This window comes from Triticum aestivum, chromosome 7D (genome assembly GCF_018294505.1).
Source record: "Triticum aestivum cultivar Chinese Spring chromosome 7D, IWGSC CS RefSeq v2.1, whole genome shotgun sequence".
Classification (NCBI taxonomy): Eukaryota; Viridiplantae; Streptophyta; class Magnoliopsida; order Poales; family Poaceae; genus Triticum; species Triticum aestivum.
In genome coordinates, this window is record NC_057814.1 from 576290362 (window position 1) to 576304052 (window position 13691).

General features: G+C 46.5%; 1 long non-coding RNA gene across 1 annotated transcript; it reads right to left on the reverse strand.

Moving 5' to 3' along the window:
• Positions 1 to 7765: 7765 nt before the first annotated feature.
• On the reverse strand, positions 7766 to 11621 carry LOC123165793 (uncharacterized). Its single transcript, XR_006483140.1, has 3 exons — positions 11351 to 11621; positions 8639 to 10729; positions 7766 to 8023 (listed from the first exon to the last, which is right to left on the reverse strand). It is a non-coding gene; the product is annotated as an uncharacterized lncRNA (long non-coding RNA).
• Between the last annotated feature and the right edge of the window lie 2070 nt (positions 11622 to 13691).

The following is a 13691-nucleotide window of genomic DNA, read 5'->3' on the forward strand; positions in this document are numbered from 1 at the left end:
TGAGAATAATGCTTCGTATTGTTTTGCATGTCGATCTAATGCTAGTGATTTGCTTGTTAAGAAGATCATCCTATTCTGTTGTTTCTGTGCTTAAGAAGTTCATCATCTGATGTTTCATTCATAGCCTATACGACAAGTCGGGTAGGTTAGATGTGAAACCATATGATCTTCCGACCAACTCATGATATTAGGCCGTGATTTGATCGTCGTTTTCCAACCAAAACCTCTTGTAAAACTGACGCTTGTAAATTAAAGCAGATGGTCTCGGGCGAAGGCGCTTGGTTGGTCGATTTTGACTAGTAAAATATCGGAAGTACTTCACACACGGTAAAAACACTGAACGGCACTTGGACGATTGGTAATCCAGCCGTTAGCTGCTGTTTCAGCCTTGCCCATGGATGGCATGATACGCACATCGTGCATGTATCGTCTGGTAATGTCGTCCATATAGCAGTGCTCGTAAAATATACACTAGTCTCTGAAATTACACGCGTAACCCGCCGGTTTTACTTACAGACCTCGGGCCCTCGGTTTCATTACGCCTGTATTTTACGCATTGTTTCCGATGACGAGTAAATTACACTTGTATGTTAATACAGGTTTGAAATAAACCAGAGCTCCCAAGCGCGGCCTTACCATTTCATGCCGTCTCAGTTTCTCGAAGGTGCTCATAGGTGTCCGATGAACCTGGCTTCCTAACTGAGCAGCGGGCGCTGTATCAGACCATCCGTAGGGCCCGCGAGGCCCTCTCCATTGTCCTTCGAGTTGTTGCGCTCGCCGTGGCGCCGAGCATTCTTAACATCGTCAACGAACATGAGGATTCAGGAGATGACTTTATTTTGACTGGATGACACTAGGGACCCACTAGGGCCATAGCCATACGTAAGAAAGTGCCTCCTTATTATGTAGAACTATTTTTTTTGCTTTCTCCTGGTTTCCTGACATCACGGTCCCACACCATTGTCAACCTATGTAGTCAATATAAACGAGAGAATTGCACAAGGTGCGGCCGACAGCTGGGACCAAGCAGTTCGAGCAGTATTTGTGTTTTTGAGCCGTGAGCACTGCAGAGTTTTTCTTGGCGATGATTTCGTTGTTGTTCAGAGCAGAGCAGGGTATTAACTGGGCGGGCTGTGGCCCGTCTAGCCCAGGCCACGTATCCAGCCCAGATACTAATTTTTTCAAGATGAAAATGGCTAGCCCAGGTATACGTCTTTTTGAGGAATACCCAGGCAAGGTCAACTTGTTATTCTCCGCCCCGCTGGGCTGCAAATCTTTCCTAGGAGGGATGCATTAGGCTTAACAGGAAAATGGGCTTTAAAAAATAATAAATGGGATGTAATTATAAAAACTGGGCAGTAACTATAAAAAAATGCACCAAACACGAAATTAGTTTATAAAATATTATTTATGGATTTTGAAAATCTTAAATATTCATTGTTGCGCGCGCAATGTTTCGTAGGATATTTACGTAATACAAATTTATATTTAATCTGAATAGATATTTCGGGATAAAAATATTTCGGATCCCATCAAAATCTGGGAAATTTATTGAATTCTGTCTTCAACGGTTGGTTGAAATTATTAATCGTTGTCCTAGCTAGAAAATGGGCAGTACTTTTAACAAACTGTAAATGGGCTATTGTAAATTCCATTAGAATTCAAAAATGGGTTGTACATTCTTACAAAACGCAAATGGGCTATAAGTTCTCTGCCACACACTTGTAGGTCTACTAAGTTACGCGTCCCCTAAAAAAAATAAGTTGACGCGTATGCAAGGCTTTGTCAACTTATTATAGTCAACACATGGTTCTAGCAGCAGTGGCCGTTGGATGTATATCCAATAGATGTCGTGCTTCTTCTTCAATCTCGGATATTCTTAGCTTCGGCCGCCCAAAAAATGATTCCTCCCCCTGACATCTGGGGCGCACCGTTTCGGAGGCTGACCTGTGGGTCTACTAAGTTGGTGCGTACCAAGGGCTTTGTCAACTTAGTCAATATAAACGATTCTAGCTTCAGTGACCGTACGATGTCCATCCAACATCCGTAGTGCTTCTTCAACCTCTGGTCTTCTTCGTCCAGCCGCCCAAAGCAGCGCCGGTCGTGCCGCCTGCTCCTGCCTCCCGTGGCCGGCTGTGCTGCCGCGGAGGCCTCACCGCCCCCATACTACTCCCACCGCTGGCCAGGCCATCCCTCCACTCACCCACACCCCCTGTTATTCTGCGGCGATGGCAGCCTCACACCGCAGCCGAACCAGTGAACCCTCGTACTCCTCTTCGCGCAGGCTTCCACTGCTGCGTCTTCCCCGGCTCTGCATCGTCCCCTTCCTAGGCCTCATCGTCGTCCACCGCCCTGGTGCTCTCGGCGCGGCGTGGTCAACGTGGTCAACGACCAACTTCCATCGGAAGAGTACTGTACGTGGAGAGGCTGACAGCTGGGTCCACGGCGGCCGCAAGGAAGTGCCTCCTTATTACGCGCAAAATAATTATTCATCCACCTGACAGCGGGGACCCACCGGACGGGCCACCTTATTTCGCGAAAAAAACGTTTCCCCCCTGATTGCTGGGACCCACCGGACGGGCCACCGTATTTCATGAAGAAACGTTCCCCCCGCTGTCGGCTCGGACCCACCGGAAGTGCCTCCTTATTACGCACAAAAAATGAATACTCCCCCTGCTAGCTGGGACCCACCTTGGTGGGAGGCTCACTTGTGGGCCTACTAAGTTGACGGGGACGGAGGGCTTTGTCAACTTAGTCAATATGAACGATTCTAGCTCCAGTGACCATACGATGTCCATCCAACGGCCGTAGTGCTTCTTCACCTCAGGTCTTCTTGCTCCAGCCGGCCAAAGCAGCGCCGGTCATGCCGCCTGCTCCTGCCTCCCGTGGCCGGCTGTGCTGCCGCGGAGGCCTCACCGCCCCTACTATTCCCACCGCTTGCCAGGCCCTGCAGCGACGGCAGCCTCACACCGCAGCCGAACGAGTGAACCCTCATCCTCCTCTCCGCGTGGGCATCCACTGTCGAGTCTTCACCGGCTCCGCGTCGTCCCCTTCCTAGGCCTCGCCGTCGTCCACTGCCCTGGTGCTCTCGGCGCGGCGTGCTCAACGTGGTCAAGGAATGACTTCCATCGGACGTGGACTATACGTGGAGAGGCTGACAGCTGGATCCACGGCGGCAGCAAGGAAGTGCCTCCTTATTACGCGGAAAATAATGATTCCTCCACCTGATAGCAGGGACCCACCGGACGGGCCACCGTATTTCGTGAAAAAAAGTTTCCCCCCTGACTGCTGGGACCCACCAACTACACCTCCCACGCAAGGAAGTGCATCCGGGCAAAAAAACGATTCGCCCCCTGACTACTGGGACCCACCAGCTACATCTTCGCACGCAAGGAAGTGCGTCCGGGCAAAAAAAACAAAACGATTCGTCCACCTGACTGCTGGGACCCACCAACTACATCTTCGCACGCAAGGAAGTGCCTGACAGTCGGGACCCACCTGGTCGAAGCGTACGTAGCGTTGTCATTCTGGTCGCGAACGTGTACGTACATATATACTGGTCGATGTAGAGGCGCGCACGTGTCGTAGTAGAGGCGCGTACGTGTCGTAGTAGAGGCGCGCACGTAGCATGTACACGTACGGACAGCGGCTAGGGTGCAAGAAAGAAAATACGACCATGTACGTACATACGGGCAGCGTCTCGAACGCCTACTAGCGCATACGTACGGCGAGGGCTCGTGTACATGGCTGGGTCGGAACGGAGAAACAGCGTCGTCGTCGTGTTCATGGGGAGGCAACGGAATGCGTCGTGTTCATGGGGAGGCAACGGAATGCATCGTGTTCATGGGGAGGGGTGTGGCGTACCACAAAACGGAGGAAACGGACCTCCTACGGTCGAAACGGGGGTCCTGTTGATCGGGAAGAGTGTGGCGTACCGCAAAACGGAGGAAACAGACCTCCTACGGTCGAAACGGGGGTCCTGTTGATCGGGAGGGGTGTGGCGTACCGCAAAACGGAGGAAACGGACCTCCTACGGTCGAAACGGGGGTCCTGTTGATAGGGAGGGGTGTGGCGTACCGCCAAACGGACGAAACGGACCTCCTACGGTCGAAACGGGGGTCCTGTTGATCGGGAGGGGTGTGGCGTACCGCAAAACGGACGAAAAGGACCTCCTACGGTCGAAACGGGGGTCCTGTTCATCGGGAGGGGTGTGGCATACCGCAAAACGGGACTCCACGGGATACTGTTCATCTCCACCGTCGACCTCCTCCAGCCTCCACGGGCTCCTGTTCATCCAGCCTCCACCGCGCGCTACTCCACCGGCTCCTGTTCAACCACCCCTCCACCGTCTACTGTTCATCCAGCCCTCCACACCACGGGGTCCTGTTCATCCAGAGGCAACGCCACCGCTCACTATTCATCCAACCCCCCACCCCGCAACACTCACTGTTCATCCAATCCATCAGCTTCAGTTAGCAGCAGTAGCGAACGAATCGCTCGATCGGGGCCAGTTAACAGCCATTGATCGATCGCTCGGGTTCAGCAACGCGTAGCCTACAGTGCAATCGCTCGGGTTCAGTTAGAGCCCAACGCCTTACTCGTGTTCAGTTAGAGCCAACGCCTCGCGCACACGCGCGTACGTGTACGAGAGAAACGCGCATCGCTCGGCCCCCGACCTCCCACCGTAACCAGGAACTCCCCAAAATTTTCCTCGCCCTCGCTTCTACCACGGTTTTTTCCGTCATGGACGGCCCAAAGAATGTCATGCAGCTGCGTCTCCGGCCCGCCCAGGACGAAAAGCCCATTTTCTGTCATGATTTTTTGTCATAGAAGTAGGAGCCCACCACATCTATGATGATACCGGGTTTTGTCACAATTATCGTCATGGAAGTGTCATATGTATGACTGAAAAAAAATTCGTTCGGCCCAAAATGTCACAGATGTGTCCTTTTTTTGTAGCGAACATGCGGGCCCACAATTTTTCTTCTGCAGGTGAAAGTTCACGGAATGCACGAGCATTTCGTAGCATTGTTTCAATGTTGGTCAAGCTCACTGGCTCCGCCACCACCTCCTCCTCCTCCTCCTCTTCCACCTGAGCATCAAGCAGATCAAGATGGTGATCTACTGCTTCCACGTAGTCAATAACATTGACGTTCACAGCTTCACCATGATGAACCCACCTAGTATATGTGACCCACATCCCATACAAGTGTAGATGATTTTGCATAGTTGACTGGGGTCTTGTAACTGAATTCATACAATTGCTACACAGGTAGAGCACATCTGATTTTGGACCACCGTACTCAGCTCTGATATAGTTCATGAAATTTTCAACCTCCTCGACATATGTAGCAGAGAATCTTTGAGCAGAAGTTATCCAAGTCATGTACATCTGTTAGACATACAAATTAGTTCTTCTACATATTACAGGAAAAACATATATGCTTTTTTATGAAGTCTAGAAGAAAATACCTAGGTCGATGTCTAAAGCTATGGAAAGATATTTGGACGAGCAGATCTAAGTAACGAAATATATGTAAAGCTAATTCAGCAAACAGATTTGAGTGCTAAATTATGGCAGGCTGTTTCAGCAGTCAATGAGGTCGAGCACACAGCCATCGAACTATCGAAGGCCATCGCAGCAAAGATCGAGTATAAAACGGTGTAGAGCTATTTCACCTAACAGATTGGCTACTAGACCATGGCAATTTACCTCACAATAAATATATGGCAGGATATTTTAGCAACTAATCGGCATTGGCATGCCATCTCAGCAAAGCAGATTGAGTGCAGAACAGGGCAAGGAAGCTTCTTAAGCAAAGCATATTGACTGTAAACTACTTCAGCAAACAGTGAGATTAACAGCGTCTATCATCTAACATTCAGCGCTACACCGACTTGCACGGGGCCTCAGTCTAGAATGCGCGTACCGTGGGAGAAGCTGACCGCTGTGCGTCTCCACACGAACGTCGCCAGCGGTGGCGGCGCTGACCGCCGTGCGCCTCCACAATAATGTCGCCAGCGGTGGCGGCGCGGCTAGAGGACGGCAGTCTACGAGAGCGTACTGTGGGAGCGAGAGGATTTCCGTGCGTCCCCTCGACGAACCGCGGCGCCGACGTATCGGCGTGGCGGGGAGGGCGGCTTTGGCGGAGCTAATGGAGTGGAGGGGGCAGGGGGGAGGGGTGTTTGGGGAATATTATTGGCTAGTTGGCCGAAGGGCGCTTGAATCTAGGATTTGGGGGGAATTTTTGGGTGGGGGGAGGATTCTCGCGCGGTCGGCGGGGGGAGTTTTGCGCATGGTCGGTTTCTCCAAGTGCAGTCCCACGTGTCAGTGAAGAGGCAAGCCGGAGCGCGTTCTGTTTGCGTGAGCCGTGTGCAGGACCGAACGTGTGTGGGGTGCAATGCGACCGCGACAGGGGTGTTGTGAGTGTACCGCCTTTTTTCCTTTTAAACTAGGTGCTTCACCCCCTCAAAAAAACTTGTTGCTTCGCGCGATCCATCGATACTACTACTACTAATCCGGTAATCCCAACTAAAACGGCGCGGCCGGGTCTTTTCCCGCGCGATATGCTGGGAGGTTGGTTTAGTTGTTTTTTTAGGACGAGTAATGCTACACCTACGTAGTCCCAGTTACGTAATTAACATAATGTGAAACGTGTGAGCTGTTGATTGTAGATTGGGGGGAGGGAGGGGGCCACCACCATGAAAATTAGGGGAGCAAAGAGAGAGGCAATTTACGTTAACCCTTTCGTAGGTTCCCGTAGATGTAGAAAATGTGAAATGCATGAATGTGCATTTGCAGATAAGGCCTTCCCTCGTTCATCCTTTTCTCCCACAAGATCTTGATCTTCCATGCAACGCACGGGCATCTTGCTAGTACTTCTACAATATACTATATTATTATGAAAGTTCATATACACCGGCCGAGATTAATGCAAACACGGCAGATTTTCATTACATTTCGAACTTTTATAGGACAGAAAAATAAAAGAAACCCGACCCTAAACCTATTCTACGGCGGCGACCGACATCCTCCATCTGCAATCTCCATGTATGGGGGCGGGGTTCAAGACCCGTGAAGTGAAGGTGCGGTCTCCAGCGAGGAAAAGTAGAACACGGGAGACGGACCGGCCAGTTGGCACACCATGCCCTGCCGCCTCCCATGCCCTACTCATCCTCGGAGGAGTCCCCGACCTCGGCGGTGCCGGACGTTGGACGGTGGCAAGTAGGACGCATGGCTGGCGGTGCTCCCGTCCACTACAAGAAATATGTCAACTTGTGACCCTCACTATTGGCTGCTGAAAGGTCATAGTTTTTCATTTGCGACCTTTTTGTGACCAAAAACAGAAGGTCAAAAGCTGGCAGTCGTAAACTAAAATTAATGACCTTCTCTCAGAAGGTCGTTGAACCCATGACCTTTTGTTTTGGTCACCGGTTGTCTGCCCAGGCCACGTCGGATCTGACGTGGCAATCTGACATGGCAAAATTGCGACCAATTGAAAAGGTCACCGACAAGATTCAGCCCGGTCCGATTAGGTGTTTTACATGGGCCAAGCCCAATAATTCTGCCTATTTGTGTTTTTTGTCTTTTTTTATCAGGTTCATGGGCCAAGCCCGATATTGCAGCCTTTTTTATTGTTGGGCCGTGGCCTTCTTACCATCAATTGATTTTCTATTTTTATATCATTATATTTAAGAGCTGGTCCCACTAATCAGATGGGTCCCACTACTCATAATGCCATACATTGGTCCCACATGTCAAGAATTTCAAATTTTCTCAAATTATATTCATAAGTGGGACATAAATTGGTCCACCTGGTCAAGTTTCCATTTCACATCTTTTTAACATACATAATTCATCAAATATAATTCATCAAATAACACTATAGTAGCCTTTTACAATCCGTTACAAAATTACAATTTATAGTCTACTACAGAACCAAAAAACTCTTCCTAAGTAGGGCTTCGCTGCTTCGCACTTGGCTTCATGGCTTCACACTCAAAAAGATTAGGCCTGGAGCTCCTGTAAAAGGGTGAACATAAAGGCAAAAAATTAGGCCTGAAGCTCCTGAAAAAGAGTGAACATAAAAAGTTACCAGCTTAAATAAAAAAACAAGTATGAAAAGCACATATATGTTGTCCCTGGAAGGCGAACGCATAGAACAGCAAGAACAATAGGAAAATTGCACAAGAACAGAGCATAGAAGCAGATTAATTATATGGAACCAAAAACTGAATCATTGCAGATCAGATTACATAGGAACAGAATGTAGAAGCAGATTATATTGAAGCAAAAACCAAATCATTATGGAGCACATAATAATACATGAAGAGAAAGAAGCAACTATATAGGCCAAAACTAGACAAACCACAAACAATAGCACAATGGCAGAAGTAGCCCTATTTGCATCATGTTGAATAGCACAAGCAGCCATATATGCATCGCAAAGAAAGAACACTCCACATCCAACACTGAAGATATGCATTGCAATGATTTCTAAGAACATCTAGCATACTAGTTTCCGCAAAGAGCATAAGCAAACATGATACAATATCATTTGCATCTCATCAGCCAAATTATTCAAGCAGCACAACATGCACATGAACAAAGACAGGTTCTGGGTCCTGTTTGATTCACCTAGTTGATGAGGGCGACAGAGCGGGAGACAAGCTCAATGTCGTTCCCATCGAGGATGATCTTATCCTTGACCTTCTCGGACTGCAGCTCCGCCAGATGCGGCAGCAACACCTCCGACAACCACAGCAACAGCAGCAGCACCAATAAGGACATGCGTGATATTTCATATCATCATTACAGAAGAAAAAAATTAAGACACAAGCAATCATAATTTCTAACAACAACAATCATCATCAGTTAAGCACATAGTGAGCAAGAACAAACAATGAATCTTGCATCCATAGTATCTCCTATCAATTTCGATAGTGCAAAATCAGCACACTTCAACATAAGCTCATAAGTTAAGCACTTGAGCCAAAAAAAGAAACACCATCAGACCAACCAAAATACTAAAAAAACTGCACGTTTAATCAGCTAAGCATACAACAGATTCAGGAGAAGCACATGACACCACAACAACCACATCAACAGGCAGCAACTATTGGAGATGATGCTCTAAGCCGGCAACATCGCACAAACACTGGCGGCAGCTTAGCATATATAGCAGGAGCGGTGTCTGCTGACCTACTGCCGAGGAAAACACAATTATCTCGACTCCATACAATCACTATGGAAGCAGACTGCTACAAAATAGGCAGCCTGGCCGCCTCATACAAACAAAGTGAGAAGCATAACAGAAGTGCAGAAGTATGTATTACTAAGTAAATGTGTAGACAGTGGAGTGGAACATGCATATAAATTTCACTGGATGTGATCACAGATTCATATGAGGTGTGCATATAAGTTTTACAGGATAGGATCATAGAATCGCACAACCACTAGGCCTACCAATCACTTCAACCCAAACTAAAAATAGCAGAACTACATGGGAAGTTATTTATGCTGTAATTTTACTAACAGGAGATCATACAGACCCATACAGACCTACTTTAGTACTGATTTGTGTATATATAAGTCCGGTCCAGTTTGAGAACTTAAGATCTGAATTTGAACATTCTAAATTTCACAGTTAGTTGAGGCTAACTTTTTTAGATGTAATGTAACAATTGAGACATCAATGGGGCACAACTTAGTTAGCTACTAATGTTCAGCAAATTCAAAGATGGCATGTTCTAGCTAACAAAAATATAATACCATGCTTAGGAACTCGGAGCGAGAAAAAGTATGTGTCGCTTAAGAGCTACCACAATTGATATTGGTCAAGGATAAAAACAGGTAGATATCATATAATTCTCATTAGGATCATACATTGAATTCATTAAAGTCTATAAATTCATTTCTTAGATATTGAATTGGGAAATCACAAGAAAATTAGATTAACCAATGTGTCCAGATAACACAAGAAGGCAAGCACTAGTAAATCTTGACTCTCGTGCCACTACATGTACATAACAAGTATTTGACACATTCCTGCAAGCATGCAAATACAGTAAACAACAGGATTAACCGAAAAGGTTTCCATTAGTTTTAATTAAACTGAAACCCTTCTTTAATTATAATTAAAGGAAAGGTTTCAATGTAATTCAATTAAACAAATAAATTCAGTTAATTAATTAGAGTTACTGGACTCAATTATGTTAACAAGACTATCAAGAAGAGATACTGGACTGAAACAAGCTAGCAGCATCATGACATACATGGGATATCAGTCTTGACAACAAACCATCAAGAGCATCTCAGAGCACCACATGGACCTCACTCGGTATGACTTTGTTGCACTAAAACATTACAGATCAAGAAGAGATTCTGGAAATTTTAATTGAATTCAGTTAAATTTGTGCTACTGCTACTGTTATATGCTTTTCTATTTGAGATAACAGTACATAAATCATCAGACCAGATATTGATTATATGCTTTCCATGAATGTAAATACATATATGAAGTTTCAGTTATACTTCAAAACAAATAATTAATATAATGAATTATACACTCAATAACAACCAACATAAGCATAGTCAATTATGTATGACAAACTAAAACAATTTCTGTTGAACACGTGTAGTGGAGAAGAGGGGTCAGTGATGAGAGCTCCTGTCCCGATGGCAAAATAGGGCCACCCGCTAAGCCGTATAGTTCTAATCCGGCAGCGCCTGCAGAAAGATAGAGAGAGATTGAGCGAGTCAAACAGAGAGAGGGGGCAGGTCCAATATACAAGTTATCATGGTCTATTAGCATTCGCAACAGACTAAATCGAGCACCCTGGTATGAGCAAAATGCATTACCATTTTTGTTAATAAATATGCATCATGTTCAGGTACTGGTCATGCTATTGAAGCTGATCATTGCGACTAACACCAGCACGGTGCTCATGGACATACTGCTAGTACCGACATGCAGACAACACAAGACAACTACCAAGCATCCAACATCAGTGTCATATCTCCTCTAAAGGTGCAACCTTATTTTGCATCTACACTAGCCCATAATCGTCCAACAATTTACAGTAATTTCAGGAGTATTTGCTAGGATGATGATGACAATTTTAGATTAAATTGCAGTGTTTGTCATCCACAGTTGTATGGTTCTATCTAGGATTACATAAAAACAGAGAAAACAGGGAGCTACCCAGCATCCACGACTAGAGCTAGTAGTAGGAACACATGGTTTTTGGAGAGTAATTAGGCAGCCTTGAGGAACCCAAATCCATGGCTGCTAGATCGAATGAAACAAGGAGGGGAGAGGGGGCGGAGGGGAGTTGGGGGCACCTTCACCTTGGGTGGCTGGACGACGGCGCCGTGGATTTACAGGTCTAGGTGGAAGAAGCCCTTGACGGCGGCGACTGTGGTGGCTGGGTGCGCCCCTCCTGCTCCTCTTCCTCGAGCAGGACAAGGTCGGTGGCTACACGGTGAGGAGAAGGCCCTACTCTCCTCTTCGGGCGTCGTCCTGGTCGCTTGCCGGCGCGGTCTACCTGCAGAGACGAGACAAGAAGGGGTCAGGGGTTTGGAGTGGCTAAGGTTCAGGGAGCGGGGGAGGAGGAGGGAGACTCGCCAGATCGGATGGGGAGAAACTGCACAAACCCTAGCCATGGCTGCTGGCTAGGGTTTCATTGGCGAGGAGGGAGGGAGGGAGGTTGGCGCGGCAGGCGGCTGCAAGGGGAGAAGAGGAGCCGTCAGAGCTCTGCTGCTCAGCTCGCCGAAGCTCGGCCACGAACAGGTCGGCGGCGCGACCGGAGAGGAGACGAGCTATAGGTGGAGGAGGACCGCGGGCTCCGGCGCGATCTTGGGGAAGGAGACCGCGGGCTCGGCGTCGCCTGGAGGTGGAGGAGCCAACGGCGCCGTGCGCGGGTGCGGGGAGGGTGGGAGCCGCTGCGAGTGCGGGGAGGGGGTGGGGAAGGAGGTGGCGGCGGCGATCTGGAAGGGGAGGAGGCGACGAGTGGCTAGGTAGGGTTCGCGAGGATGAGGAGTGGGTGCGGTGGGTTAGGGCTAGCAATGGATGGTAGGATGTCTGCCATGTCATCGATCCGTGTCATAGATGGTTCCACCAATCAGAATCCAGCTTATGTAATTGTGTTTTTTTTGTTTCTTTGTATTTTTTACCCTCTTATTTCGGGTAAACACTCAACATATTGGCCTCGTGTTGTATGTTTAAATGACCCAATATTGCACATATGTGTATCTTAAAATCTCAATCAATGATGATTTTGTGGTCTTCATTTCCATTGAACACAAAAATCATTTTCCATTTTTCGAGTGCCCAAAAGGAGGTTTTTTTGTGAAGAACCTAGCAAATAATTGTTGCAAAATTGGACCAAATAATTTTTCTGAAATACTAGGCCATATTTAATGCACAATTGACCAAATGGTTGGGTGTAAAAAGTTTTGATCCACCTCTCGTGAAAAAGACAAATTTTCGCCGATTCAGCTGGAAGGAGGTCAAATTTGAACTGTAGCTGCCTTATAGTTTGCTCTTTATTTTTTTCAAAAATCATTTCTAGGTACATAAGTACCTATTTAATCAGAGAAACACCAAAAAAATTCCAAGATTCAACCACTAGCTAGGAACGGTCATTCCTGCCATTTTGACCGCATTTTGAAACGGGCATAAAAAATTCAAAAAAAAACAAAAAACTGGAAAAACCTTCGCATTGTGTCATTATACGTGGCCAAGTTCCCAAGAAAAACAATAAACGTGTAATACGGCAATTATTTTAAAAAAAAGTGTTCTCAGAAACGAGCTATCACGTGTGGAGATTAATGGCTTTCAAGCCAAATGACCAATCTTATGGCCACATTCATGGCATAGTTTGTTCAAATGATCTCATATTGTGCACAAGGGTGCATATTGGAATGGCAAACAATATTTCCTAAGGAAGTTTGCATTTTCTTTGGACGAAAAAACCATTTTCCATTTTTTGAGTGCCCAAAAGGAGGTTTTTTTGTGAAGGACCTCCCAAATAATTGTTGCAAAATTGGACCAAATCATTTTTCTAAAATACTAGGCCATATTTAATGCGCAATTGACCAAATGGTTGGGTGTACAAAGTTTTGATCCACCTCTCGTGAAAAAGACAAATTTTCGCCGATTCAGCTGGAAGCGGGTCAAATTTGAACTGTAGCTGCCTTATAGTTTGCTCTTTATTTTTCCAAAAATCATTTCTAGGTACATAAGTATCTATTTAATCAGAGAAACACCGAAAAATTCCAAGATTCAACCACTAGCTAGGAACGGTCATTCCCGTCGTTTTGACCGCATTTTGAAACGGGCATAAAAAATTCAACAACAATAAAATAATTGGGAAACCTTCGCATTGTGTCATTATATGTGGCCAAGTTCCCAGGAAAAATAACAAACTTGTAATACGGCAATTATTTTAAAAAAGTGTTCCTAGAAACGAGCTATCACGTGTGGAGATCAATGGCTTTCAAGCCAAATGATCAATCTTATGGCCACATTCATGGCATAGATTGTTCAAATGATCTCATATTGTGCACAAGGGTGCATATTGGAATGGCAAACAATGTTGCCTAAGGAAGTTTTCATTTTCTTTGGACGAAAAAACCACTTTCCATTTTTTGAGTGCACAAAAGGAGGTTTTTTTGTGAAGGACCTCCG